Source organism: Anomaloglossus baeobatrachus, unplaced genomic scaffold (genome assembly GCF_048569485.1).
Source record: "Anomaloglossus baeobatrachus isolate aAnoBae1 unplaced genomic scaffold, aAnoBae1.hap1 Scaffold_3539, whole genome shotgun sequence".
NCBI lineage: Eukaryota > Metazoa > Chordata > Amphibia > Anura > Aromobatidae > Anomaloglossus > Anomaloglossus baeobatrachus.
The window spans coordinates 1-23,390 of record NW_027442898.1 but is presented as its reverse complement, the minus strand read 5'-3'; the positions used below and the strand labels follow the sequence as shown (position 1 = coordinate 23,390).

Sequence of the window (23,390 nt, the reverse complement as noted above, 5' to 3'; positions counted from 1 at the left end):
AACCCACGCCTACACAAGACATTTTGTCACCCAAGCCAACCCTTGAAAAGGCTGCTTTGCAGAGCCAAAACAAGAAGAATGGTGCGTTTTGCAGCCGCCGCCCACTGCAATGAATCTGAATAACTCCTCCTTTAGGGCGCAAGCAACTCCCCTCCCCCTTGCAGTCTTTCCAATTCACGATACAAAAAGACGGACAGGACAGGTTGCCTGACTTTCCGTCACTGCCACCCTTTGCCATCCTTACCCGTAGAAAGCCCTTTCATCATCCCCAAACCCTAATCTTTTCCCTTTCCTTCCCAGCCCCCAAACCCTGCCCTCTGTACCTTTCTCACCACCCGCTTCCCTTCTCCTGTCATCCCCCTACCACCCGGGAAAAAAAGAGATTGCCCCCTCCTTCCACTAGCCCACCCTCCCACCCAAAGAACAACTTCTTCTGCGCAGCTTGTTTTCTAGGCAGCAGCGCTATTGTGATGTCATCGGGGGGCATTGTGACAAGCCGCCAGTGTTCCGTCTCTTCATGTTGTGCACAGTTCAAACGGAAAATACATCAACAGGCAGACTACAGAAAAGCTTACTATCAAAGGTTAGAGGGGGGCTTTCTCAGAGGGCTTTTTACAGTTTTTCTATTCCCAATTAGCCGTTTAAGTGTACTTATTGAAAGTAGTAATTCTTTCATAGGCCGCCCTTTCTTAGTATTTGACGTTCCTTATATTGCGGTATGAGGCTTCGCAGTAGGTTGCAAACATTCATCACCCATGACTGTCCCCAATTGAGCTCAGAAGCTCAATGTCTATCATGACCTCTCTTTTAGAATGTCCAAGAGCAAGCAAACTATTCCTCCAGGAGAGGGCGCCAACAGACTACTAAAGAGATCATCATTACTCAAAGAAAACCCCAAAAACCAATGCATGATAGGAATAAACAGGTAACTTTCTTTGGAGTGGAAGCGGAGAGATCGCACCAGATGCCAATTCTAGATGTTATCACACCTGTGGTCACTGCAGCAGCAGGTGAATCCACTTTGTCCAAAAGGGATCTATTCCATTCAATTGCAAATGATCTAGATAAGACAGAGAACTGCAGCACGGGGACATAGCCGAGTTGGTCAGGTTGAGTGGTGATGAGTTTGCTATTTGGATGAATAAAGAAAGTCAAAAGTGTGAAAGATAAAAAACAAAAGGAGGAAGTGTGAAAAGTGAATGGGCCAAATTGAGGTGCATATGAAGACGTATGCTTTCTTCCAATTCATTAAATCGGGCTAATATGAATCAGGTGAATTGAGTTCTGCTTTTGGAAACTGGGTTAAGAAGGGGTGCACCGTTCCTGGAGGTACTGCAATACCAGGTCAATGCGTGGAGTGGACAGAGCAAGCTCTTTTTCCATCTCCCTGTTCTAAAAATCCATTTAATATATGGTCCCCAGATAGGGGACGTATCAGATATTAAACTGATAAGAACAGATACTACACTTGATCTTAGCCAAAAGGCCGAGAAGCGATAACCAGAATTGGTTTGGGCCTCGAGTGGCACCCTGGCCTATGCCGGACACATCTTAGGGAGAGAGAGCGAGAGGGAGACAAACCCACGCCTACACAAGACATTTTGTCACCCAAGCCAACCCTTGAAAAGGCTGCTTTGCAGAGCCAAAACAAGAAGAATGGTGCGTTTTGCAGCCGCCGCCCACTGCAATGAATCTGAATAACTCCTCCTTTAGGGCGCAAGCAACTCCCCTCCCCCTTGCAGTCTTTCCAATTCACGATACAAAAAGACGGACAGGACAGGTTGCCTGACTTTCCGTCACTGCCACCCTTTGCCATCCTTACCCGTAGAAAGCCCTTTCATCATCCCCAAACCCTAATCTTTTCCCTTTCCTTCCCAGCCCCCAAACCCTGCCCTCTGTACCTTTCTCACCACCCGCTTCCCTTCTCCTGTCATCCCCCTACCACCCGGGAAAAAAAGAGATTGCCCCCTCCTTCCACTAGCCCACCCTCCCACCCAAAGAACAACTTCTTCTGCGCAGCTTGTTTTCTAGGCAGCAGCGCTATTGTGATGTCATCGGGGGGCATTGTGACAAGCCGCCAGTGTTCCGTCTCTTCATGTTGTGCACAGTTCAAACGGAAAATACATCAACAGGCAGACTACAGAAAAGCTTACTATCAAAGGTTAGAGGGGGGCTTTCTCAGAGGGCTTTTTACAGTTTTTCTATTCCCAATTAGCCGTTTAAGTGTACTTATTGAAAGTAGTAATTCTTTCATAGGCCGCCCTTTCTTAGTATTTGACGTTCCTTATATTGCGGTATGAGGCTTCGCAGTAGGTTGCAAACATTCATCACCCATGACTGTCCCCAATTGAGCTCAGAAGCTCAATGTCTATCATGACCTCTCTTTTAGAATGTCCAAGAGCAAGCAAACTATTCCTCCAGGAGAGGGCGCCAACAGACTACTAAAGAGATCATCATTACTCAAAGAAAACCCCAAAAACCAATGCATGATAGGAATAAACAGGTAACTTTCTTTGGAGTGGAAGCGGAGAGATCGCACCAGATGCCAATTCTAGATGTTATCACACCTGTGGTCACTGCAGCAGCAGGTGAATCCACTTTGTCCAAAAGGGATCTATTCCATTCAATTGCAAATGATCATCTAGATAAGACAGAGAACTGCAGCACGGGGACATAGCCGAGTTGGTCAGGTTGAGTGGTGATGAGTTTGCTATTTGGATGAATAAAGAAAGTCAAAAGTGTGAAAGATAAAAAACAAAAGGAGGAAGTGTGAAAAGTGAATGGGCCAAATTGAGGTGCATATGAAGACGTATGCTTTCTTCCAATTCATTAAATCGGGCTAATATGAATCAGGTGAATTGAGTTCTGCTTTTGGAAACTGGGTTAAGAAGGGGTGCACCGTTCCTGGAGGTACTGCAATACCAGGTCAATGCGTGGAGTGGACAGAGCAAGCTCTTTTTCCATCTCCCTGTTCTAAAAATCCATTTAATATATGGTCCCCAGATAGGGGACGTATCAGATATTAAACTGATAAGAACAGATACTACACTTGATCTTAGCCAAAAGGCCGAGAAGCGATAACCAGAATTGGTTTGGGCCTCGAGTGGCACCCTGGCCTATGCCGGACACATCTTAGGGAGAGAGAGCGAGAGGGAGACAAACCCACGCCTACACAAGACATTTTGTCACCCAAGCCAACCCTTGAAAAGGCTGCTTTGCAGAGCCAAAACAAGAAGAATGGTGCGTTTTGCAGCCGCCGCCCACTGCAATGAATCTGAATAACTCCTCCTTTAGGGCGCAAGCAACTCCCCTCCCCCTTGCAGTCTTTCCAATTCACGATACAAAAAGACGGACAGGACAGGTTGCCTGACTTTCCGTCACTGCCACCCTTTGCCATCCTTACCCGTAGAAAGCCCTTTCATCATCCCCAAACCCTAATCTTTTCCCTTTCCTTCCCAGCCCCCAAACCCTGCCCTCTGTACCTTTCTCACCACCCGCTTCCCTTCTCCTGTCATCCCCCTACCACCCGGGAAAAAAAGAGATTGCCCCCTCCTTCCACTAGCCCACCCTCCCACCCAAAGAACAACTTCTTCTGCGCAGCTTGTTTTCTAGGCAGCAGCGCTATTGTGATGTCATCGGGGGGCATTGTGACAAGCCGCCAGTGTTCCGTCTCTTCATGTTGTGCACAGTTCAAACGGAAAATACATCAACAGGCAGACTACAGAAAAGCTTACTATCAAAGGTTAGAGGGGGGCTTTCTCAGAGGGCTTTTTACAGTTTTTCTATTCCCAATTAGCCGTTTAAGTGTACTTATTGAAAGTAGTAATTCTTTCATAGGCCGCCCTTTCTTAGTATTTGACGTTCCTTATATTGCGGTATGAGGCTTCGCAGTAGGTTGCAAACATTCATCACCCATGACTGTCCCCAATTGAGCTCAGAAGCTCAATGTCTATCATGACCTCTCTTTTAGAATGTCCAAGAGCAAGCAAACTATTCCTCCAGGAGAGGGCGCCAACAGACTACTAAAGAGATCATCATTACTCAAAGAAAACCCCAAAAACCAATGCATGATAGGAATAAACAGGTAACTTTCTTTGGAGTGGAAGCGGAGAGATCGCACCAGATGCCAATTCTAGATGTTATCACACCTGTGGTCACTGCAGCAGCAGGTGAATCCACTTTGTCCAAAAGGGATCTATTCCATTCAATTGCAAATGATCTAGATAAGACAGAGAACTGCAGCACGGGGACATAGCCGAGTTGGTCAGGTTGAGTGGTGATGAGTTTGCTATTTGGATGAATAAAGAAAGTCAAAAGTGTGAAAGATAAAAAACAAAAGGAGGAAGTGTGAAAAGTGAATGGGCCAAATTGAGGTGCATATGAAGACGTATGCTTTCTTCCAATTCATTAAATCGGGCTAATATGAATCAGGTGAATTGAGTTCTGCTTTTGGAAACTGGGTTAAGAAGGGGTGCACCGTTCCTGGAGGTACTGCAATACCAGGTCAATGCGTGGAGTGGACAGAGCAAGCTCTTTTTCCATCTCCCTGTTCTAAAAATCCATTTAATATATGGTCCCCAGATAGGGGACGTATCAGATATTAAACTGATAAGAACAGATACTACACTTGATCTTAGCCAAAAGGCCGAGAAGCGATAACCAGAATTGGTTTGGGCCTCGAGTGGCACCCTGGCCTATGCCGGACACATCTTAGGGAGAGAGAGCGAGAGGGAGACAAACCCACGCCTACACAAGACATTTTGTCACCCAAGCCAACCCTTGAAAAGGCTGCTTTGCAGAGCCAAAACAAGAAGAATGGTGCGTTTTGCAGCCGCCGCCCACTGCAATGAATCTGAATAACTCCTCCTTTAGGGCGCAAGCAACTCCCCTCCCCCTTGCAGTCTTTCCAATTCACGATACAAAAAGACGGACAGGACAGGTTGCCTGACTTTCCGTCACTGCCACCCTTTGCCATCCTTACCCGTAGAAAGCCCTTTCATCATCCCCAAACCCTAATCTTTTCCCTTTCCTTCCCAGCCCCCAAACCCTGCCCTCTGTACCTTTCTCACCACCCGCTTCCCTTCTCCTGTCATCCCCCTACCACCCGGGAAAAAAAGAGATTGCCCCCTCCTTCCACTAGCCCACCCTCCCACCCAAAGAACAACTTCTTCTGCGCAGCTTGTTTTCTAGGCAGCAGCGCTATTGTGATGTCATCGGGGGGCATTGTGACAAGCCGCCAGTGTTCCGTCTCTTCATGTTGTGCACAGTTCAAACGGAAAATACATCAACAGGCAGACTACAGAAAAGCTTACTATCAAAGGTTAGAGGGGGGCTTTCTCAGAGGGCTTTTTACAGTTTTTCTATTCCCAATTAGCCGTTTAAGTGTACTTATTGAAAGTAGTAATTCTTTCATAGGCCGCCCTTTCTTAGTATTTGACGTTCCTTATATTGCGGTATGAGGCTTCGCAGTAGGTTGCAAACATTCATCACCCATGACTGTCCCCAATTGAGCTCAGAAGCTCAATGTCTATCATGACCTCTCTTTTAGAATGTCCAAGAGCAAGCAAACTATTCCTCCAGGAGAGGGCGCCAACAGACTACTAAAGAGATCATCATTACTCAAAGAAAACCCCAAAAACCAATGCATGATAGGAATAAACAGGTAACTTTCTTTGGAGTGGAAGCGGAGAGATCGCACCAGATGCCAATTCTAGATGTTATCACACCTGTGGTCACTGCAGCAGCAGGTGAATCCACTTTGTCCAAAAGGGATCTATTCCATTCAATTGCAAATGATCTAGATAAGACAGAGAACTGCAGCACGGGGACATAGCCGAGTTGGTCAGGTTGAGTGGTGATGAGTTTGCTATTTGGATGAATAAAGAAAGTCAAAAGTGTGAAAGATAAAAAACAAAAGGAGGAAGTGTGAAAAGTGAATGGGCCAAATTGAGGTGCATATGAAGACGTATGCTTTCTTCCAATTCATTAAATCGGGCTAATATGAATCAGGTGAATTGAGTTCTGCTTTTGGAAACTGGGTTAAGAAGGGGTGCACCGTTCCTGGAGGTACTGCAATACCAGGTCAATGCGTGGAGTGGACAGAGCAAGCTCTTTTTCCATCTCCCTGTTCTAAAAATCCATTTAATATATGGTCCCCAGATAGGGGACGTATCAGATATTAAACTGATAAGAACAGATACTACACTTGATCTTAGCCAAAAGGCCGAGAAGCGATAACCAGAATTGGTTTGGGCCTCGAGTGGCACCCTGGCCTATGCCGGACACATCTTAGGGAGAGAGAGCGAGAGGGAGACAAACCCACGCCTACACAAGACATTTTGTCACCCAAGCCAACCCTTGAAAAGGCTGCTTTGCAGAGCCAAAACAAGAAGAATGGTGCGTTTTGCAGCCGCCGCCCACTGCAATGAATCTGAATAACTCCTCCTTTAGGGCGCAAGCAACTCCCCTCCCCCTTGCAGTCTTTCCAATTCACGATACAAAAAGACGGACAGGACAGGTTGCCTGACTTTCCGTCACTGCCACCCTTTGCCATCCTTACCCGTAGAAAGCCCTTTCATCATCCCCAAACCCTAATCTTTTCCCTTTCCTTCCCAGCCCCCAAACCCTGCCCTCTGTACCTTTCTCACCACCCGCTTCCCTTCTCCTGTCATCCCCCTACCACCCGGGAAAAAAAGAGATTGCCCCCTCCTTCCACTAGCCCACCCTCCCACCCAAAGAACAACTTCTTCTGCGCAGCTTGTTTTCTAGGCAGCAGCGCTATTGTGATGTCATCGGGGGGCATTGTGACAAGCCGCCAGTGTTCCGTCTCTTCATGTTGTGCACAGTTCAAACGGAAAATACATCAACAGGCAGACTACAGAAAAGCTTACTATCAAAGGTTAGAGGGGGGCTTTCTCAGAGGGCTTTTTACAGTTTTTCTATTCCCAATTAGCCGTTTAAGTGTACTTATTGAAAGTAGTAATTCTTTCATAGGCCGCCCTTTCTTAGTATTTGACGTTCCTTATATTGCGGTATGAGGCTTCGCAGTAGGTTGCAAACATTCATCACCCATGACTGTCCCCAATTGAGCTCAGAAGCTCAATGTCTATCATGACCTCTCTTTTAGAATGTCCAAGAGCAAGCAAACTATTCCTCCAGGAGAGGGCGCCAACAGACTACTAAAGAGATCATCATTACTCAAAGAAAACCCCAAAAACCAATGCATGATAGGAATAAACAGGTAACTTTCTTTGGAGTGGAAGCGGAGAGATCGCACCAGATGCCAATTCTAGATGTTATCACACCTGTGGTCACTGCAGCAGCAGGTGAATCCACTTTGTCCAAAAGGGATCTATTCCATTCAATTGCAAATGATCTAGATAAGACAGAGAACTGCAGCACGGGGACATAGCCGAGTTGGTCAGGTTGAGTGGTGATGAGTTTGCTATTTGGATGAATAAAGAAAGTCAAAAGTGTGAAAGATAAAAAACAAAAGGAGGAAGTGTGAAAAGTGAATGGGCCAAATTGAGGTGCATATGAAGACGTATGCTTTCTTCCAATTCATTAAATCGGGCTAATATGAATCAGGTGAATTGAGTTCTGCTTTTGGAAACTGGGTTAAGAAGGGGTGCACCGTTCCTGGAGGTACTGCAATACCAGGTCAATGCGTGGAGTGGACAGAGCAAGCTCTTTTTCCATCTCCCTGTTCTAAAAATCCATTTAATATATGGTCCCCAGATAGGGGACGTATCAGATATTAAACTGATAAGAACAGATACTACACTTGATCTTAGCCAAAAGGCCGAGAAGCGATAACCAGAATTGGTTTGGGCCTCGAGTGGCACCCTGGCCTATGCCGGACACATCTTAGGGAGAGAGAGCGAGAGGGAGACAAACCCACGCCTACACAAGACATTTTGTCACCCAAGCCAACCCTTGAAAAGGCTGCTTTGCAGAGCCAAAACAAGAAGAATGGTGCGTTTTGCAGCCGCCGCCCACTGCAATGAATCTGAATAACTCCTCCTTTAGGGCGCAAGCAACTCCCCTCCCCCTTGCAGTCTTTCCAATTCACGATACAAAAAGACGGACAGGACAGGTTGCCTGACTTTCCGTCACTGCCACCCTTTGCCATCCTTACCCGTAGAAAGCCCTTTCATCATCCCCAAACCCTAATCTTTTCCCTTTCCTTCCCAGCCCCCAAACCCTGCCCTCTGTACCTTTCTCACCACCCGCTTCCCTTCTCCTGTCATCCCCCTACCACCCGGGAAAAAAAGAGATTGCCCCCTCCTTCCACTAGCCCACCCTCCCACCCAAAGAACAACTTCTTCTGCGCAGCTTGTTTTCTAGGCAGCAGCGCTATTGTGATGTCATCGGGGGGCATTGTGACAAGCCGCCAGTGTTCCGTCTCTTCATGTTGTGCACAGTTCAAACGGAAAATACATCAACAGGCAGACTACAGAAAAGCTTACTATCAAAGGTTAGAGGGGGGCTTTCTCAGAGGGCTTTTTACAGTTTTTCTATTCCCAATTAGCCGTTTAAGTGTACTTATTGAAAGTAGTAATTCTTTCATAGGCCGCCCTTTCTTAGTATTTGACGTTCCTTATATTGCGGTATGAGGCTTCGCAGTAGGTTGCAAACATTCATCACCCATGACTGTCCCCAATTGAGCTCAGAAGCTCAATGTCTATCATGACCTCTCTTTTAGAATGTCCAAGAGCAAGCAAACTATTCCTCCAGGAGAGGGCGCCAACAGACTACTAAAGAGATCATCATTACTCAAAGAAAACCCCAAAAACCAATGCATGATAGGAATAAACAGGTAACTTTCTTTGGAGTGGAAGCGGAGAGATCGCACCAGATGCCAATTCTAGATGTTATCACACCTGTGGTCACTGCAGCAGCAGGTGAATCCACTTTGTCCAAAAGGGATCTATTCCATTCAATTGCAAATGATCTAGATAAGACAGAGAACTGCAGCACGGGGACATAGCCGAGTTGGTCAGGTTGAGTGGTGATGAGTTTGCTATTTGGATGAATAAAGAAAGTCAAAAGTGTGAAAGATAAAAAACAAAAGGAGGAAGTGTGAAAAGTGAATGGGCCAAATTGAGGTGCATATGAAGACGTATGCTTTCTTCCAATTCATTAAATCGGGCTAATATGAATCAGGTGAATTGAGTTCTGCTTTTGGAAACTGGGTTAAGAAGGGGTGCACCGTTCCTGGAGGTACTGCAATACCAGGTCAATGCGTGGAGTGGACAGAGCAAGCTCTTTTTCCATCTCCCTGTTCTAAAAATCCATTTAATATATGGTCCCCAGATAGGGGACGTATCAGATATTAAACTGATAAGAACAGATACTACACTTGATCTTAGCCAAAAGGCCGAGAAGCGATAACCAGAATTGGTTTGGGCCTCGAGTGGCACCCTGGCCTATGCCGGACACATCTTAGGGAGAGAGAGCGAGAGGGAGACAAACCCACGCCTACACAAGACATTTTGTCACCCAAGCCAACCCTTGAAAAGGCTGCTTTGCAGAGCCAAAACAAGAAGAATGGTGCGTTTTGCAGCCGCCGCCCACTGCAATGAATCTGAATAACTCCTCCTTTAGGGCGCAAGCAACTCCCCTCCCCCTTGCAGTCTTTCCAATTCACGATACAAAAAGACGGACAGGACAGGTTGCCTGACTTTCCGTCACTGCCACCCTTTGCCATCCTTACCCGTAGAAAGCCCTTTCATCATCCCCAAACCCTAATCTTTTCCCTTTCCTTCCCAGCCCCCAAACCCTGCCCTCTGTACCTTTCTCACCACCCGCTTCCCTTCTCCTGTCATCCCCCTACCACCCGGGAAAAAAAGAGATTGCCCCCTCCTTCCACTAGCCCACCCTCCCACCCAAAGAACAACTTCTTCTGCGCAGCTTGTTTTCTAGGCAGCAGCGCTATTGTGATGTCATCGGGGGGCATTGTGACAAGCCGCCAGTGTTCCGTCTCTTCATGTTGTGCACAGTTCAAACGGAAAATACATCAACAGGCAGACTACAGAAAAGCTTACTATCAAAGGTTAGAGGGGGGCTTTCTCAGAGGGCTTTTTACAGTTTTTCTATTCCCAATTAGCCGTTTAAGTGTACTTATTGAAAGTAGTAATTCTTTCATAGGCCGCCCTTTCTTAGTATTTGACGTTCCTTATATTGCGGTATGAGGCTTCGCAGTAGGTTGCAAACATTCATCACCCATGACTGTCCCCAATTGAGCTCAGAAGCTCAATGTCTATCATGACCTCTCTTTTAGAATGTCCAAGAGCAAGCAAACTATTCCTCCAGGAGAGGGCGCCAACAGACTACTAAAGAGATCATCATTACTCAAAGAAAACCCCAAAAACCAATGCATGATAGGAATAAACAGGTAACTTTCTTTGGAGTGGAAGCGGAGAGATCGCACCAGATGCCAATTCTAGATGTTATCACACCTGTGGTCACTGCAGCAGCAGGTGAATCCACTTTGTCCAAAAGGGATCTATTCCATTCAATTGCAAATGATCTAGATAAGACAGAGAACTGCAGCACGGGGACATAGCCGAGTTGGTCAGGTTGAGTGGTGATGAGTTTGCTATTTGGATGAATAAAGAAAGTCAAAAGTGTGAAAGATAAAAAACAAAAGGAGGAAGTGTGAAAAGTGAATGGGCCAAATTGAGGTGCATATGAAGACGTATGCTTTCTTCCAATTCATTAAATCGGGCTAATATGAATCAGGTGAATTGAGTTCTGCTTTTGGAAACTGGGTTAAGAAGGGGTGCACCGTTCCTGGAGGTACTGCAATACCAGGTCAATGCGTGGAGTGGACAGAGCAAGCTCTTTTTCCATCTCCCTGTTCTAAAAATCCATTTAATATATGGTCCCCAGATAGGGGACGTATCAGATATTAAACTGATAAGAACAGATACTACACTTGATCTTAGCCAAAAGGCCGAGAAGCGATAACCAGAATTGGTTTGGGCCTCGAGTGGCACCCTGGCCTATGCCGGACACATCTTAGGGAGAGAGAGCGAGAGGGAGACAAACCCACGCCTACACAAGACATTTTGTCACCCAAGCCAACCCTTGAAAAGGCTGCTTTGCAGAGCCAAAACAAGAAGAATGGTGCGTTTTGCAGCCGCCGCCCACTGCAATGAATCTGAATAACTCCTCCTTTAGGGCGCAAGCAACTCCCCTCCCCCTTGCAGTCTTTCCAATTCACGATACAAAAAGACGGACAGGACAGGTTGCCTGACTTTCCGTCACTGCCACCCTTTGCCATCCTTACCCGTAGAAAGCCCTTTCATCATCCCCAAACCCTAATCTTTTCCCTTTCCTTCCCAGCCCCCAAACCCTGCCCTCTGTACCTTTCTCACCACCCGCTTCCCTTCTCCTGTCATCCCCCTACCACCCGGGAAAAAAAGAGATTGCCCCCTCCTTCCACTAGCCCACCCTCCCACCCAAAGAACAACTTCTTCTGCGCAGCTTGTTTTCTAGGCAGCAGCGCTATTGTGATGTCATCGGGGGGCATTGTGACAAGCCGCCAGTGTTCCGTCTCTTCATGTTGTGCACAGTTCAAACGGAAAATACATCAACAGGCAGACTACAGAAAAGCTTACTATCAAAGGTTAGAGGGGGGCTTTCTCAGAGGGCTTTTTACAGTTTTTCTATTCCCAATTAGCCGTTTAAGTGTACTTATTGAAAGTAGTAATTCTTTCATAGGCCGCCCTTTCTTAGTATTTGACGTTCCTTATATTGCGGTATGAGGCTTCGCAGTAGGTTGCAAACATTCATCACCCATGACTGTCCCCAATTGAGCTCAGAAGCTCAATGTCTATCATGACCTCTCTTTTAGAATGTCCAAGAGCAAGCAAACTATTCCTCCAGGAGAGGGCGCCAACAGACTACTAAAGAGATCATCATTACTCAAAGAAAACCCCAAAAACCAATGCATGATAGGAATAAACAGGTAACTTTCTTTGGAGTGGAAGCGGAGAGATCGCACCAGATGCCAATTCTAGATGTTATCACACCTGTGGTCACTGCAGCAGCAGGTGAATCCACTTTGTCCAAAAGGGATCTATTCCATTCAATTGCAAATGATCTAGATAAGACAGAGAACTGCAGCACGGGGACATAGCCGAGTTGGTCAGGTTGAGTGGTGATGAGTTTGCTATTTGGATGAATAAAGAAAGTCAAAAGTGTGAAAGATAAAAAACAAAAGGAGGAAGTGTGAAAAGTGAATGGGCCAAATTGAGGTGCATATGAAGACGTATGCTTTCTTCCAATTCATTAAATCGGGCTAATATGAATCAGGTGAATTGAGTTCTGCTTTTGGAAACTGGGTTAAGAAGGGGTGCACCGTTCCTGGAGGTACTGCAATACCAGGTCAATGCGTGGAGTGGACAGAGCAAGCTCTTTTTCCATCTCCCTGTTCTAAAAATCCATTTAATATATGGTCCCCAGATAGGGGACGTATCAGATATTAAACTGATAAGAACAGATACTACACTTGATCTTAGCCAAAAGGCCGAGAAGCGATAACCAGAATTGGTTTGGGCCTCGAGTGGCACCCTGGCCTATGCCGGACACATCTTAGGGAGAGAGAGCGAGAGGGAGACAAACCCACGCCTACACAAGACATTTTGTCACCCAAGCCAACCCTTGAAAAGGCTGCTTTGCAGAGCCAAAACAAGAAGAATGGTGCGTTTTGCAGCCGCCGCCCACTGCAATGAATCTGAATAACTCCTCCTTTAGGGCGCAAGCAACTCCCCTCCCCCTTGCAGTCTTTCCAATTCACGATACAAAAAGACGGACAGGACAGGTTGCCTGACTTTCCGTCACTGCCACCCTTTGCCATCCTTACCCGTAGAAAGCCCTTTCATCATCCCCAAACCCTAATCTTTTCCCTTTCCTTCCCAGCCCCCAAACCCTGCCCTCTGTACCTTTCTCACCACCCGCTTCCCTTCTCCTGTCATCCCCCTACCACCCGGGAAAAAAAGAGATTGCCCCCTCCTTCCACTAGCCCACCCTCCCACCCAAAGAACAACTTCTTCTGCGCAGCTTGTTTTCTAGGCAGCAGCGCTATTGTGATGTCATCGGGGGGCATTGTGACAAGCCGCCAGTGTTCCGTCTCTTCATGTTGTGCACAGTTCAAACGGAAAATACATCAACAGGCAGACTACAGAAAAGCTTACTATCAAAGGTTAGAGGGGGGCTTTCTCAGAGGGCTTTTTACAGTTTTTCTATTCCCAATTAGCCGTTTAAGTGTACTTATTGAAAGTAGTAATTCTTTCATAGGCCGCCCTTTCTTAGTATTTGACGTTCCTTATATTGCGGTATGAGGCTTCGCAGTAGGTTGCAAACATTCATCACCCATGACTGTCCCCAATTGAGCTCAGAAGCTCAATGTCTATCATGACCTCTCTTTTAGAATGTCCAAGAGCAAGCAAACTATTCCTCCAGGAGAGGGCGCCAACAGACTACTAAAGAGATCATCATTACTCAAAGAAAACCCCAAAAACCAATGCATGATAGGAATAAACAGGTAACTTTCTTTGGAGTGGAAGCGGAGAGATCGCACCAGATGCCAATTCTAGATGTTATCACACCTGTGGTCACTGCAGCAGCAGGTGAATCCACTTTGTCCAAAAGGGATCTATTCCATTCAATTGCAAATGATCTAGATAAGACAGAGAACTGCAGCACGGGGACATAGCCGAGTTGGTCAGGTTGAGTGGTGATGAGTTTGCTATTTGGATGAATAAAGAAAGTCAAAAGTGTGAAAGATAAAAAACAAAAGGAGGAAGTGTGAAAAGTGAATGGGCCAAATTGAGGTGCATATGAAGACGTATGCTTTCTTCCAATTCATTAAATCGGGCTAATATGAATCAGGTGAATTGAGTTCTGCTTTTGGAAACTGGGTTAAGAAGGGGTGCACCGTTCCTGGAGGTACTGCAATACCAGGTCAATGCGTGGAGTGGACAGAGCAAGCTCTTTTTCCATCTCCCTGTTCTAAAAATCCATTTAATATATGGTCCCCAGATAGGGGACGTATCAGATATTAAACTGATAAGAACAGATACTACACTTGATCTTAGCCAAAAGGCCGAGAAGCGATAACCAGAATTGGTTTGGGCCTCGAGTGGCACCCTGGCCTATGCCGGACACATCTTAGGGAGAGAGAGCGAGAGGGAGACAAACCCACGCCTACACAAGACATTTTGTCACCCAAGCCAACCCTTGAAAAGGCTGCTTTGCAGAGCCAAAACAAGAAGAATGGTGCGTTTTGCAGCCGCCGCCCACTGCAATGAATCTGAATAACTCCTCCTTTAGGGCGCAAGCAACTCCCCTCCCCCTTGCAGTCTTTCCAATTCACGATACAAAAAGACGGACAGGACAGGTTGCCTGACTTTCCGTCACTGCCACCCTTTGCCATCCTTACCCGTAGAAAGCCCTTTCATCATCCCCAAACCCTAATCTTTTCCCTTTCCTTCCCAGCCCCCAAACCCTGCCCTCTGTACCTTTCTCACCACCCGCTTCCCTTCTCCTGTCATCCCCCTACCACCCGGGAAAAAAAGAGATTGCCCCCTCCTTCCACTAGCCCACCCTCCCACCCAAAGAACAACTTCTTCTGCGCAGCTTGTTTTCTAGGCAGCAGCGCTATTGTGATGTCATCGGGGGGCATTGTGACAAGCCGCCAGTGTTCCGTCTCTTCATGTTGTGCACAGTTCAAACGGAAAATACATCAACAGGCAGACTACAGAAAAGCTTACTATCAAAGGTTAGAGGGGGGCTTTCTCAGAGGGCTTTTTACAGTTTTTCTATTCCCAATTAGCCGTTTAAGTGTACTTATTGAAAGTAGTAATTCTTTCATAGGCCGCCCTTTCTTAGTATTTGACGTTCCTTATATTGCGGTATGAGGCTTCGCAGTAGGTTGCAAACATTCATCACCCATGACTGTCCCCAATTGAGCTCAGAAGCTCAATGTCTATCATGACCTCTCTTTTAGAATGTCCAAGAGCAAGCAAACTATTCCTCCAGGAGAGGGCGCCAACAGACTACTAAAGAGATCATCATTACTCAAAGAAAACCCCAAAAACCAATGCATGATAGGAATAAACAGGTAACTTTCTTTGGAGTGGAAGCGGAGAGATCGCACCAGATGCCAATTCTAGATGTTATCACACCTGTGGTCACTGCAGCAGCAGGTGAATCCACTTTGTCCAAAAGGGATCTATTCCATTCAATTGCAAATGATCTAGATAAGACAGAGAACTGCAGCACGGGGACATAGCCGAGTTGGTCAGGTTGAGTGGTGATGAGTTTGCTATTTGGATGAATAAAGAAAGTCAAAAGTGTGAAAGATAAAAAACAAAAGGAGGAAGTGTGAAAAGTGAATGGGCCAAATTGAGGTGCATATGAAGACGTATGCTTTCTTCCAATTCATTAAATCGGGCTAATATGAATCAGGTGAATTGAGTTCTGCTTTTGGAAACTGGGTTAAGAAGGGGTGCACCGTTCCTGGAGGTACTGCAATACCAGGTCAATGCGTGGAGTGGACAGAGCAAGCTCTTTTTCCATCTCCCTGTTCTAAAAATCCATTTAATATATGGTCCCCAGATAGGGGACGTATCAGATATTAAACTGATAAGAACAGATACTACACTTGATCTTAGCCAAAAGGCCGAGAAGCGATAACCAGAATTGGTTTGGGCCTCGAGTGGCACCCTGGCCTATGCCGGACACATCTTAGGGAGAGAGAGCGAGAGGGAGACAAACCCACGCCTACACAAGACATTTTGTCACCCAAGCCAACCCTTGAAAAGGCTGCTTTGCAGAGCCAAAACAAGAAGAATGGTGCGTTTTGCAGCCGCCGCCCACTGCAATGAATCTGAATAACTCCTCCTTTAGGGCGCAAGCAACTCCCCTCCCCCTTGCAGTCTTTCCAATTCACGATACAAAAAGACGGACAGGACAGGTTGCCTGACTTTCCGTCACTGCCACCCTTTGCCATCCTTACCCGTAGAAAGCCCTTTCATCATCCCCAAACCCTAATCTTTTCCCTTTCCTTCCCAGCCCCCAAACCCTGCCCTCTGTACCTTTCTCACCACCCGCTTCCCTTCTCCTGTCATCCCCCTACCACCCGGGAAAAAAAGAGATTGCCCCCTCCTTCCACTAGCCCACCCTCCCACCCAAAGAACAACTTCTTCTGCGCAGCTTGTTTTCTAGGCAGCAGCGCTATTGTGATGTCATCGGGGGGCATTGTGACAAGCCGCCAGTGTTCCGTCTCTTCATGTTGTGCACAGTTCAAACGGAAAATACATCAACAGGCAGACTACAGAAAAGCTTACTATCAAAGGTTAGAGGGGGGCTTTCTCAGAGGGCTTTTTACAGTTTTTCTATTCCCAATTAGCCGTTTAAGTGTACTTATTGAAAGTAGTAATTCTTTCATAGGCCGCCCTTTCTTAGTATTTGACGTTCCTTATATTGCGGTATGAGGCTTCGCAGTAGGTTGCAAACATTCATCACCCATGACTGTCCCCAATTGAGCTCAGAAGCTCAATGTCTATCATGACCTCTCTTTTAGAATGTCCAAGAGCAAGCAAACTATTCCTCCAGGAGAGGGCGCCAACAGACTACTAAAGAGATCATCATTACTCAAAGAAAACCCCAAAAACCAATGCATGATAGGAATAAACAGGTAACTTTCTTTGGAGTGGAAGCGGAGAGATCGCACCAGATGCCAATTCTAGATGTTATCACACCTGTGGTCACTGCAGCAGCAGGTGAATCCACTTTGTCCAAAAGGGATCTATTCCATTCAATTGCAAATGATCTAGATAAGACAGAGAACTGCAGCACGGGGACATAGCCGAGTTGGTCAGGTTGAGTGGTGATGAGTTTGCTATTTGGATGAATAAAGAAAGTCAAAAGTGTGAAAGATAAAAAACAAAAGGAGGAAGTGTGAAAAGTGAATGGGCCAAATTGAGGTGCATATGAAGACGTATGCTTTCTTCCAATTCATTAAATCGGGCTAATATGAATCAGGTGAATTGAGTTCTGCTTTTGGAAACTGGGTTAAGAAGGGGTGCACCGTTCCTGGAGGTACTGCAATACCAGGTCAATGCGTGGAGTGGACAGAGCAAGCTCTTTTTCCATCTCCCTGTTCTAAAAATCCATTTAATATATGGTCCCCAGATAGGGGACGTATCAGATATTAAACTGATAAGAACAGATACTACACTTGATCTTAGCCAAAAGGCCGAGAAGCGATAACCAGAATTGGTTTGGGCCTCGAGTGGCACCCTGGCCTATGCCGGACACATCTTAGGGAGAGAGAGCGAGAGGGAGACAAACCCACGCCTACACAAGACATTTTGTCACCCAAGCCAACCCTTGAAAAGGCTGCTTTGCAGAGCCAAAACAAGAAGAATGGTGCGTTTTGCAGCCGCCGCCCACTGCAATGAATCTGAATAACTCCTCCTTTAGGGCGCAAGCAACTCCCCTCCCCCTTGCAGTCTTTCCAATTCACGATACAAAAAGACGGACAGGACAGGTTGCCTGACTTTCCGTCACTGCCACCCTTTGCCATCCTTACCCGTAGAAAGCCCTTTCATCATCCCCAAACCCTAATCTTTTCCCTTTCCTTCCCAGCCCCCAAACCCTGCCCTCTGTACCTTTCTCACCACCCGCTTCCCTTCTCCTGTCATCCCCCTACCACCCGGGAAAAAAAGAGATTGCCCCCTCCTTCCACTAGCCCACCCTCCCACCCAAAGAACAACTTCTTCTGCGCAGCTTGTTTTCTAGGCAGCAGCGCTATTGTGATGTCATCGGGGGGCATTGTGACAAGCCGCCAGTGTTCCGTCTCTTCATGTTGTGCACAGTTCAAACGGAAAATACATCAACAGGCAGACTACAGAAAAGCTTACTATCAAAGGTTAGAGGGGGGCTTTCTCAGAGGGCTTTTTACAGTTTTTCTATTCCCAATTAGCCGTTTAAGTGTACTTATTGAAAGTAGTAATTCTTTCATAGGCCGCCCTTTCTTAGTATTTGACGTTCCTTATATTGCGGTATGAGGCTTCGCAGTAGGTTGCAAACATTCATCACCCATGACTGTCCCCAATTGAGCTCAGAAGCTCAATGTCTATCATGACCTCTCTTTTAGAATGTCCAAGAGCAAGCAAACTATTCCTCCAGGAGAGGGCGCCAACAGACTACTAAAGAGATCATCATTACTCAAAGAAAACCCCAAAAACCAATGCATGATAGGAATAAACAGGTAACTTTCTTTGGAGTGGAAGCGGAGAGATCGCACCAGATGCCAATTCTAGATGTTATCACACCTGTGGTCACTGCAGCAGCAGGTGAATCCACTTTGTCCAAAAGGGATCTATTCCATTCAATTGCAAATGATCTAGATAAGACAGAGAACTGCAGCACGGGGACATAGCCGAGTTGGTCAGGTTGAGTGGTGATGAGTTTGCTATTTGGATGAATAAAGAAAGTCAAAAGTGTGAAAGATAAAAAACAAAAGGAGGAAGTGTGAAAAGTGAATGGGCCAAATTGAGGTGCATATGAAGACGTATGCTTTCTTCCAATTCATTAAATCGGGCTAATATGAATCAGGTGAATTGAGTTCTGCTTTTGGAAACTGGGTTAAGAAGGGGTGCACCGTTCCTGGAGGTACTGCAATACCAGGTCAATGCGTGGAGTGGACAGAGCAAGCTCTTTTTCCATCTCCCTGTTCTAAAAATCCATTTAATATATGGTCCCCAGATAGGGGACGTATCAGATATTAAACTGATAAGAACAGATACTACACTTGATCTTAGCCAAAAGGCCGAGAAGCGATAACCAGAATTGGTTTGGGCCTCGAGTGGCACCCTGGCCTATGCCGGACACATCTTAGGGAGAGAGAGCGAGAGGGAGACAAACCCACGCCTACACAAGACATTTTGTCACCCAAGCCAACCCTTGAAAAGGCTGCTTTGCAGAGCCAAAACAAGAAGAATGGTGCGTTTTGCAGCCGCCGCCCACTGCAATGAATCTGAATAACTCCTCCTTTAGGGCGCAAGCAACTCCCCTCCCCCTTGCAGTCTTTCCAATTCACGATACAAAAAGACGGACAGGACAGGTTGCCTGACTTTCCGTCACTGCCACCCTTTGCCATCCTTACCCGTAGAAAGCCCTTTCATCATCCCCAAACCCTAATCTTTTCCCTTTCCTTCCCAGCCCCCAAACCCTGCCCTCTGTACCTTTCTCACCACCCGCTTCCCTTCTCCTGTCATCCCCCTACCACCCGGGAAAAAAAGAGATTGCCCCCTCCTTCCACTAGCCCACCCTCCCACCCAAAGAACAACTTCTTCTGCGCAGCTTGTTTTCTAGGCAGCAGCGCTATTGTGATGTCATCGGGGGGCATTGTGACAAGCCGCCAGTGTTCCGTCTCTTCATGTTGTGCACAGTTCAAACGGAAAATACATCAACAGGCAGACTACAGAAAAGCTTACTATCAAAGGTTAGAGGGGGGCTTTCTCAGAGGGCTTTTTACAGTTTTTCTATTCCCAATTAGCCGTTTAAGTGTACTTATTGAAAGTAGTAATTCTTTCATAGGCCGCCCTTTCTTAGTATTTGACGTTCCTTATATTGCGGTATGAGGCTTCGCAGTAGGTTGCAAACATTCATCACCCATGACTGTCCCCAATTGAGCTCAGAAGCTCAATGTCTATCATGACCTCTCTTTTAGAATGTCCAAGAGCAAGCAAACATATTCCTCCAGGAGAGGGCGCCAACAGACTACTAAAGAGATCATCATTACTCAAAGAAAACCCCAAAAACCAATGCATGATAGGAATAAACAGGTAACTTTCTTTGGAGTGGAAGCGGAGAGATCGCACCAGATGCCAATTCTAGATGTTATCACACCTGTGGTCACTGCAGCAGCAGGTGAATCCACTTTGTCCAAAAGGGATCTATTCCATTCAATTGCAAATGATCTAGATAAGACAGAGAACTGCAGCACGGGGACATAGCCGAGTTGGTCAGGTTGAGTGGTGATGAGTTTGCTATTTGGATGAATAAAGAAAGTCAAAAGTGTGAAAGATAAAAAACAAAAGGAGGAAGTGTGAAAAGTGAATGGGCCAAATTGAGGTGCATATGAAGACGTATGCTTTCTTCCAATTCATTAAATCGGGCTAATATGAATCAGGTGAATTGAGTTCTGCTTTTGGAAACTGGGTTAAGAAGGGGTGCACCGTTCCTGGAGGTACTGCAATACCAGGTCAATGCGTGGAGTGGACAGAGCAAGCTCTTTTTCCATCTCCCTGTTCTAAAAATCCATTTAATATATGGTCCCCAGATAGGGGACGTATCAGATATTAAACTGATAAGAACAGATACTACACTTGATCTTAGCCAAAAGGCCGAGAAGCGATAACCAGAATTGGTTTGGGCCTCGAGTGGCACCCTGGCCTATGCCGGACACATCTTAGGGAGAGAGAGCGAGAGGGAGACAAACCCACGCCTACACAAGACATTTTGTCACCCAAGCCAACCCTTGAAAAGGCTGCTTTGCAGAGCCAAAACAAGAAGAATGGTGCGTTTTGCAGCCGCCGCCCACTGCAATGAATCTGAATAACTCCTCCTTTAGGGCGCAAGCAACTCCCCTCCCCCTTGCAGTCTTTCCAATTCACGATACAAAAAGACGGACAGGACAGGTTGCCTGACTTTCCGTCACTGCCACCCTTTGCCATCCTTACCCGTAGAAAGCCCTTTCATCATCCCCAAACCCTAATCTTTTCCCTTTCCTTCCCAGCCCCCAAACCCTGCCCTCTGTACCTTTCTCACCACCCGCTTCCCTTCTCCTGTCATCCCCCTACCACCCGGGAAAAAAAGAGATTGCCCCCTCCTTCCACTAGCCCACCCTCCCACCCAAAGAACAACTTCTTCTGCGCAGCTTGTTTTCTAGGCAGCAGCGCTATTGTGATGTCATCGGGGGGCATTGTGACAAGCCGCCAGTGTTCCGTCTCTTCATGTTGTGCACAGTTCAAACGGAAAATACATCAACAGGCAGACTACAGAAAAGCTTACTATCAAAGGTTAGAGGGGGGCTTTCTCAGAGGGCTTTTTACAGTTTTTCTATTCCCAATTAGCCGTTTAAGTGTACTTATTGAAAGTAGTAATTCTTTCATAGGCCGCCCTTTCTTAGTATTTGACGTTCCTTATATTGCGGTATGAGGCTTCGCAGTAGGTTGCAAACATTCATCACCCATGACTGTCCCCAATTGAGCTCAGAAGCTCAATGTCTATCATGACCTCTCTTTTAGAATGTCCAAGAGCAAGCAAACTATTCCTCCAGGAGAGGGCGCCAACAGACTACTAAAGAGATCATCATTACTCAAAGAAAACCCCAAAAACCAATGCATGATAGGAATAAACAGGTAACTTTCTTTGGAGTGGAAGCGGAGAGATCGCACCAGATGCCAATTCTAGATGTTATCACACCTGTGGTCACTGCAGCAGCAGGTGAATCCACTTTGTCCAAAAGGGATCTATTCCATTCAATTGCAAATGATCTAGATAAGACAGAGAACTGCAGCACGGGGACATAGCCGAGTTGGTCAGGTTGAGTGGTGATGAGTTTGCTATTTGGATGAATAAAGAAAGTCAAAAGTGTGAAAGATAAAAAACAAAAGGAGGAAGTGTGAAAAGTGAATGGGCCAAATTGAGGTGCATATGAAGACGTATGCTTTCTTCCAATTCATTAAATCGGGCTAATATGAATCAGGTGAATTGAGTTCTGCTTTTGGAAACTGGGTTAAGAAGGGGTGCACCGTTCCTGGAGGTACTGCAATACCAGGTCAATGCGTGGAGTGGACAGAGCAAGCTCTTTTTCCATCTCCCTGTTCTAAAAATCCATTTAATATATGGTCCCCAGATAGGGGACGTATCAGATATTAAACTGATAAGAACAGATACTACACTTGATCTTAGCCAAAAGGCCGAGAAGCGATAACCAGAATTGGTTTGGGCCTCGAGTGGCACCCTGGCCTATGCCGGACACATCTTAGGGAGAGAGAGCGAGAGGGAGACAAACCCACGCCTACACAAGACATTTTGTCACCCAAGCCAACCCTTGAAAAGGCTGCTTTGCAGAGCCAAAACAAGAAGAATGGTGCGTTTTGCAGCCGCCGCCCACTGCAATGAATCTGAATAACTCCTCCTTTAGGGCGCAAGCAACTCCCCTCCCCCTTGCAGTCTTTCCAATTCACGATACAAAAAGACGGACAGGACAGGTTGCCTGACTTTCCGTCACTGCCACCCTTTGCCATCCTTACCCGTAGAAAGCCCTTTCATCATCCCCAAACCCTAATCTTTTCCCTTTCCTTCCCAGCCCCCAAACCCTGCCCTCTGTACCTTTCTCACCACCCGCTTCCCTTCTCCTGTCATCCCCCTACCACCCGGGAAAAAAAGAGATTGCCCCCTCCTTCCACTAGCCCACCCTCCCACCCAAAGAACAACTTCTTCTGCGCAGCTTGTTTTCTAGGCAGCAGCGCTATTGTGATGTCATCGGGGGGCATTGTGACAAGCCGCCAGTGTTCCGTCTCTTCATGTTGTGCACAGTTCAAACGGAAAATACATCAACAGGCAGACTACAGAAAAGCTTACTATCAAAGGTTAGAGGGGGGCTTTCTCAGAGGGCTTTTTACAGTTTTTCTATTCCCAATTAGCCGTTTAAGTGTACTTATTGAAAGTAGTAATTCTTTCATAGGCCGCCCTTTCTTAGTATTTGACGTTCCTTATATTGCGGTATGAGGCTTCGCAGTAGGTTGCAAACATTCATCACCCATGACTGTCCCCAATTGAGCTCAGAAGCTCAATGTCTATCATGACCTCTCTTTTAGAATGTCCAAGAGCAAGCAAACTATTCCTCCAGGAGAGGGCGCCAACAGACTACTAAAGAGATCATCATTACTCAAAGAAAACCCCAAAAACCAATGCATGATAGGAATAAACAGGTAACTTTCTTTGGAGTGGAAGCGGAGAGATCGCACCAGATGCCAATTCTAGATGTTATCACACCTGTGGTCACTGCAGCAGCAGGTGAATCCACTTTGTCCAAAAGGGATCTATTCCATTCAATTGCAAATGATCTAGATAAGACAGAGAACTGCAGCACGGGGACATAGCCGAGTTGGTCAGGTTGAGTGGTGATGAGTTTGCTATTTGGATGAATAAAGAAAGTCAAAAGTGTGAAAGATAAAAAACAAAAGGAGGAAGTGTGAAAAGTGAATGGGCCAAATTGAGGTGCATATGAAGACGTATGCTTTCTTCCAATTCATTAAATCGGGCTAATATGAATCAGGTGAATTGAGTTCTGCTTTTGG

General features: G+C 46.3%; 14 non-coding genes across 14 annotated transcripts; all 14 read right to left on the bottom strand.

Annotated features, from left to right (window-relative positions):
• Nucleotides 1-1,307: 1,307 nt before the first annotated feature.
• Nucleotides 1,308-1,498, bottom strand: LOC142272619 (U2 spliceosomal RNA). Its single transcript, XR_012737448.1, has one exon. It is a non-coding gene; the product is annotated as a U2 spliceosomal RNA (small nuclear RNA).
• Nucleotides 1,499-2,888: 1,390 nt separating this feature from the next.
• Nucleotides 2,889-3,079, bottom strand: LOC142272618 (U2 spliceosomal RNA). Its single transcript, XR_012737447.1, has one exon. It is a non-coding gene; the product is annotated as a U2 spliceosomal RNA (small nuclear RNA).
• Nucleotides 3,080-4,466: 1,387 nt separating this feature from the next.
• LOC142272617 (U2 spliceosomal RNA) lies at nucleotides 4,467-4,657 on the bottom strand. The gene has a single exon (XR_012737446.1). It is a non-coding gene; the product is annotated as a U2 spliceosomal RNA (small nuclear RNA).
• A 1,387-nt stretch (nucleotides 4,658-6,044) lies between these two features.
• Nucleotides 6,045-6,235, bottom strand: LOC142272616 (U2 spliceosomal RNA). Its single transcript, XR_012737445.1, has one exon. It is a non-coding gene; the product is annotated as a U2 spliceosomal RNA (small nuclear RNA).
• Nucleotides 6,236-7,622: 1,387 nt separating this feature from the next.
• On the bottom strand, nucleotides 7,623-7,813 carry LOC142272615 (U2 spliceosomal RNA). The gene has a single exon (XR_012737444.1). It is a non-coding gene; the product is annotated as a U2 spliceosomal RNA (small nuclear RNA).
• A 1,387-nt stretch (nucleotides 7,814-9,200) lies between these two features.
• Nucleotides 9,201-9,391, bottom strand: LOC142272614 (U2 spliceosomal RNA). The gene has a single exon (XR_012737443.1). It is a non-coding gene; the product is annotated as a U2 spliceosomal RNA (small nuclear RNA).
• Nucleotides 9,392-10,778: 1,387 nt separating this feature from the next.
• On the bottom strand, nucleotides 10,779-10,969 carry LOC142272613 (U2 spliceosomal RNA). The gene has a single exon (XR_012737442.1). It is a non-coding gene; the product is annotated as a U2 spliceosomal RNA (small nuclear RNA).
• Nucleotides 10,970-12,356: 1,387 nt separating this feature from the next.
• LOC142272611 (U2 spliceosomal RNA) lies at nucleotides 12,357-12,547 on the bottom strand. Its single transcript, XR_012737441.1, has one exon. It is a non-coding gene; the product is annotated as a U2 spliceosomal RNA (small nuclear RNA).
• Nucleotides 12,548-13,934: 1,387 nt separating this feature from the next.
• On the bottom strand, nucleotides 13,935-14,125 carry LOC142272610 (U2 spliceosomal RNA). The gene has a single exon (XR_012737440.1). It is a non-coding gene; the product is annotated as a U2 spliceosomal RNA (small nuclear RNA).
• Nucleotides 14,126-15,512: 1,387 nt separating this feature from the next.
• LOC142272652 (U2 spliceosomal RNA) lies at nucleotides 15,513-15,703 on the bottom strand. Its single transcript, XR_012737474.1, has one exon. It is a non-coding gene; the product is annotated as a U2 spliceosomal RNA (small nuclear RNA).
• A 1,387-nt stretch (nucleotides 15,704-17,090) lies between these two features.
• On the bottom strand, nucleotides 17,091-17,281 carry LOC142272646 (U2 spliceosomal RNA). The gene has a single exon (XR_012737472.1). It is a non-coding gene; the product is annotated as a U2 spliceosomal RNA (small nuclear RNA).
• A 1,387-nt stretch (nucleotides 17,282-18,668) lies between these two features.
• Nucleotides 18,669-18,859, bottom strand: LOC142272633 (U2 spliceosomal RNA). The gene has a single exon (XR_012737461.1). It is a non-coding gene; the product is annotated as a U2 spliceosomal RNA (small nuclear RNA).
• Nucleotides 18,860-20,247: 1,388 nt separating this feature from the next.
• On the bottom strand, nucleotides 20,248-20,438 carry LOC142272621 (U2 spliceosomal RNA). The gene has a single exon (XR_012737450.1). It is a non-coding gene; the product is annotated as a U2 spliceosomal RNA (small nuclear RNA).
• A 1,387-nt stretch (nucleotides 20,439-21,825) lies between these two features.
• Nucleotides 21,826-22,016, bottom strand: LOC142272609 (U2 spliceosomal RNA). Its single transcript, XR_012737439.1, has one exon. It is a non-coding gene; the product is annotated as a U2 spliceosomal RNA (small nuclear RNA).
• Nucleotides 22,017-23,390: the final 1,374 nt, after the last annotated feature.